Source organism: Lytechinus variegatus, chromosome 14 (assembly GCF_018143015.1).
Source record: "Lytechinus variegatus isolate NC3 chromosome 14, Lvar_3.0, whole genome shotgun sequence".
NCBI lineage: Eukaryota > Metazoa > Echinodermata > Echinoidea > Temnopleuroida > Toxopneustidae > Lytechinus > Lytechinus variegatus.
Window position 1 is genome coordinate 32,059,021 of NC_054753.1, and position 6,155 is coordinate 32,065,175.

Here is a 6,155-nt window from a genome sequence, read left to right on the forward strand (position 1 = left end):
ATCAATATTTTTCTGAGGTGGACTTGACCTTTAGCTAGTATGACTCAGCTTGAAACTCATATTAAGCAAATTATGGTTATATGTGAAGTATTAGTCAGGTTGCCCACATAAAAAACACGAAAAAATGAGCTTTATCACCTTCAAAGTAATTTGCCATTTACCAAAAGTTCTTTTACCTTTGACATCTCCGGTCTTAACTTTTTAACGGAGGTCAAGAGTACATGGTTGTGTACACTTTCTTGTTCAATATAACAAGACAAACAGTTTGATGTGTCACTTGACAAAATTAGGGTAATTTAAAAAAAATGACCACTATTGACCCCATTTTGACTCCTAACATGGTCAAGATGACCATTAGAAATTTGTCACCAAGTTGAAACTTGTTCCTTGTGATGTGACCATAGAAAATCAGATGTCATATAAGAAAGTGATGGTATTTTCACTTTTACAAAATGGTAATTTTGTGTAATTAATTTGGTGATATGTAAATTTGAGAGATAATGATGTCTCAAAATCACTATTTCTTTTCCATTATATGATATTATATGAAATATTTCAATTAGTATCGATTTGATAATTAGATAAGCTCTTGACTAGGAATTATAAGTTACAAATTTCATGGCGATTCCACATATTCAAGAAGTCAACCCTTTCTTTACATTTTAAGATATTGAAGTACATATTTCATGAAAAGAAATTAATGAAATATAAAGCAATAGCAAGTATGTGCGTAATTTATTCACTCATTTGCATGACATTATTAAGCAAAACTAAAGAATGCCATTCGTTTTATCTTTTGCTGAATTTTTAGTGTTATGTTTGGTTTGTTTTTGTGTTTAAATCAACTTGTTGTGGACTTGGCCATTAATTTTGTGTATAAAAAAAATCCAATAACTCACAATACTCTTTTTTCTGTTGTAAGAAACAATTTACCTGTAATCTGATGAAGATGAAATTTATATTTTTGTAATAAAAATGCATGTCATCAACAGTTTTGTGTACTTGCTTGTACTATCTGATTCATTGGGTGATATACATAAAAAGTAGCAATTGCTTCAAGTAAAAACAATTGAGCCTAGCAAAAGGTTTGGTTTACGCATACTCTTTTAAGCAATAGCTTTAATCATCAAGCAATTGCTTGAGCTTACTAGCAAAAGCATCTGCTACTTTTTATGCATCTGTCCCATTGGCTCCTGAGAGGAGGGGGGGGGTCAAGTATACCTACTTAATGGGGAAAACAAGGTAATGATAACGATTATGAAAAAATATGAAAATGGGACTTGGCTTCTTGCTTCATGTAGCAGCAGTGCTGACTAGGCTTTGTAATTCCATTCTAGGGTATACATAGTGGCATGGATAGGCATCATTGTTTTCAAAAATATCCTACAGTGTTCAATTCATTCAGTTTTTATTTTTCATCTAATTTCATTCTGTTTTCTCTCATATGTATTGGGGGCTGGGGTACTGGCGGATCCAAAGCAATAATCAGTTTTTTAATGTAAACATGCCAGCTATTTTTTCCCAAGTGCACCCCCCCCCCCCCCCCGAAGCAATTAAGGGCCCTTTTTGTGTTTGTCAAGTTTTGTTGGGACAACAATACCTTCAATTTGAGATGTAATTTTTTTTTTTTGCTCAACATTTTTGTCATAAGGAGACAAGTTTTACGCAAGAGTTATTCACTATAGACATTGTCACTATCGGTGCTCTTGGCACTGTTAGTGAATAGTTCAAACAGCACTGTTAGCTTCTGTGCGACTTATTAGCAATGGGCTAACATGCTTCTGTGCAAGCAAAACCTCGCTAACAGTGCTGTTGGTGCTCTCTTAGCGCTAACAACTTTTCTGTGCGGTCGGTACAGGTGGTTTCTGAATACATGTTCTGTGCATGTAATTTCCATAAACTGCTTATCTAATAGAAATGTTTAATAATCTTCTCTGTACATATTATCAGTCACAATATTCTACAATAAAAGGTCTTTTTATAAATCATCAGAAAAAGGCAATTCATAGTATAATATACAAATATACTACATGTAGTCTACAAATGTAGACCTACATCTGCAGTGTGTGTACCTCAGCTGATTCAACGAGTCTGCATAGCAGACTATGTCTACTGAGGCTGCCAGGCTTTGAGCTAGTAGGAATTATTCATCCAAGGTTGGACTGGCACTAGGGGAAGGCGGGGTAAGTTGTGACAGTTTTTGCTTTTTGCATGTTAGAATTGATATGATTAATAATCTTGTCGAAATAAGTACCTTGCCTTGAAATTTAATTCTTCTGAAATATTTTCCACCTATATATAACTTTCTATCCCCACACTGAAAGTCATCGTGACCTTTGAAAAAAACGATGTCAAATGGCTCAACTTGCCCCATATATGGGGTAAGTTTGAGCCACCTTCTGGGGTAAGTTGAGCCACAAAAACTATGTACAAAATGTATGAGGGGAGAATCAGCATGCCAATTTTTTGTTTAAAGTCTTTTTCACTTGCTAATTCTCTATAAATACTAACATCCTTTAAAAGGAAAAGAGCATTCATGTAAATTTGCTCCTTTCAGCCAGCATTTCAATCGATTTTTATGGTTTGTTTAATTTTAAGATACATTACCATAGGAATTACCAGGGCTCAACTTGCCCCATGCTTTTTGGCTCAACTTACCCCAGTCCGAACTTAGTGCGATAATTTTGTATCCACACATTTATTATGCATCCATCATATAAAAGACTATGACAAGAATGAAGATCCATACCTGGACTAATAATGCTGTTATCATGTCTTGATTATATTTAAAGACGTGTGTGTTTATAAACCACTTATCTATTTCACACTCTTTTTTACTTTTTTGGCTGAAATTCATATTTTTCCCTCTAAAAAACTACTTTTTGTTTCAAAGTTGAAAACAATATGGTGGGGTTAGGGGTTATGCTATGGGTCATCAATACATGACACCACCACAATGTCTGACTCATTCATTATTGGCCTGGGGCTGGTGGCTCAACTTGCCCCTATGCTCAACTTACCCCGCCTTCCCCTACTATTTTTCCCCATTCGCCCCAAGGGAAAAATAGTCATTTTGCCAGTACAACCATCATTGACGTCATGGAATAGCAAAATGAATAGTTCCCTTAATACTTTCGAAATAAAGACCTTACATACATTTGTTTTGTATTCTATTTTATTAGATTAGAGCATTAGATCTTGACAATCTAGTGCTTGTACTCATAGTTCATCCTTTTTTAATCTGAATCAAGATGACTTACTTTTCCTGAAGCCACACACTCAGCATGCAGAACGCGTATTAGTGCCTGGGGCATCATGATCTGTGACGTCATCCATCATTGACGTCATGGAATAGCAATTTTTCTTCAGTGGGCGTTTCATTTTCAACATCACAAAGTAGTGAGAATATGTTTGGTTATCCAAGGTTTTTAAACAGATCAGCATACATGATTAATTTATGTAGGATATAATAATTTATATTTTGCTCCCACTGATGCATTGTTGAACACTATTTTATTTTGTAACTCATGTCTCTCTCTCTCGTTCCCATTCCTGCTCTTCTTTTCTCTGCCCTTTTCTAGCCCTTCGTCTTTCTTTTTATTGTTTACTGTATTGTACACCCAACCTTTTTGTAGAGTGAACTGCTACATGTACAGTATGTTCCCAAGAACCATCCGTATTTGGAATACTCTCCCAAACGCTGCTGTAACTTCGACCTCTATAGCTGGCTTCCGGGGAGCAACATTGCCTATCATTCAGCAAATGTTGCCTCCCCCTCCCCTTAGGATGCTGTAAGAGGGACACACACGCACCACCCGCACACTGCACCTAGCACACTGTATATAGTGCACCAAGAATACCACCACAGGATCACCACATCACCTGAAGCACTGGCAGCACCTGACACAGCACAACCCTCTCCAGGACAGCATGTATGCTTTTTGGGAGAGTACTTCAAGGTTTAAGATATTGTATTTATGACTATAGACGTATCCTGCCACAAGCCTTTGCTTTCAGGATATATGCCTCCTTCAAACTGAACATGTATATCTATATTCATAACAAACTGAATTCTGTATAAATTTCATGTGGAAATTTGTGAAATGGAAGAAAATGTATACTATAATTGAATTGAATGACGGAGCAGCTTGCTAGTAATATAAAACAAATCAAAATGTAGATGGTTTTTCAACCAAAGCTTCAAGGATGTTTTCTTTTCTATCTAAACCAACCAACTCCTGAATGCAGTAGACTTTGTGATGGGTATGTAATGTCAGCAGATTGAAAAAGAAGCCAAAATAATAAATGCAGGAAGACAGATTTACTATTTATAATTCACAAATCTTTAACACATATTCTTGTTCCTTCAGTTCATGGTAAAAAAGCCTTATATTTAAATACATTTACATGAACAAGAATCCATATAAACTATTTGTACCTGAATTCTTCTCTGATATCACAACATGTTTCAACAATGAGCTGGATACATGTTACAATATAAGAATAATTCTATTATTGTCATAATCACAATGTAAACAATGATCTGATAAAGAATTTTTCTAAGTAAACAAGAATATAAAACAGTGCTAAGACTCCTTTTAAATGTACCTATCAATTTTGGGTCTATCATTGCCATGTTTTATTCTCATAGTGGCTGTCAAGTTAATGGTGCAATAATATGATACAACTACATTAAAACTATTTCTACAACTAATAGTATAATAAAAACAAACACTTGAGTGGGAATAATATCCTATTGTAAGCACTGTACATTAAACGTATCACAGTTTTAAGGCAAGTACACACTTTGTGACAGAAATGCATTAAGATCAACAAAATTACACTGCAACATTTGTGGCAGAAGGTTCACAGACCAAGGCATTTGACATCTTCCTGTGATTCTTCTGTAATTTTAATAATCTGAGCCAATCAGATAATGTCCTAGACGATCAATGTCACAACAAATCTGCTGCGCTGCTTCAGTCCAGAAAACATACATGTAATATGGATGTGCCATGAAGCTGTCTTTGGCTGTTGCAATGTATATGTGCACTTACCAACCGGATCTTAGTACGAATGAATTGCATCACATAGTAAGCGCTACAATTCTTATTTGTTATTCTTGGTGTTGTGCAGCCTGAGAATAAGAGCACCCCCTTTTCAGGGGCACAGCCCAAGTATAACAAATTATCTTGTAAATCAAAAGCTGCCTAGATGGGCACAAAGTTAATCAATTTAAAGGACAAGAAAGTGTACTTAACCATACCCTGGCAATATTACTTACAATTATATTCTAAACAAATGGGCCACAAATATACAGAGTAGTTATATCATTCAAGAAGTTATTAAAAACCTACTAAACAGCAAATGTTGTACATTTTCAGTAATTTGTCTTGATAATGATTGAATAAAACAAGAATTGTTTTTACAGCAATAAATATTCATTGGGACAGCTTTGTTTAAACATGAAAGCAATCCTTCAATCATAATATTACAATGTAAGACTAGAAATTCATGCTATCAAATTTGTTGAAATAAACTGACGAGAACAAATATGGGATGTTTCACAAAACATCATGACATTTATCACATCTATGATTGCTCACTTCAACTCAAAGGAATAAAGAGACCTGACCACATCAATTCAAGTCCATCCCAGAAAATTGAAAATTGGAATCAATAAAGAAAAATCAAACACGCTTAATGCTGAAAATTTCATCAAGATCAAATGCAAAATAAAAAAGTTATGAAATTTTGAGGTTTCGCTTATTTTTCACAAAACGGTTATATGCTCAACTCAGTGACATGCAAATGAGATAGTCGATGATGTCCCTCACTCACAATTTCTTTTGTTTTTCATTGTTTGTATTATACTTTCTTCCATTTTTTACAGATTTGACAATAAGTTTCCACTTGACTAAACCACAGAATGTTAAAACAATGGTAATTCTACATGTTCAGGGAGTAATGAAATTTTGTTCACATGACAATGAGGAAAAAATTAAAAAATTTCATATTTCATATAGTAAAATACAAAAGAAATAGTAAAATACAAATAGTGAATGGGAATTAGTCTTCTCTTTTGTATACCAACCAGGATTTGCATATAACTATTTTGTGATATTAAGCGAAATTTTAGAACATCAACACTTTCT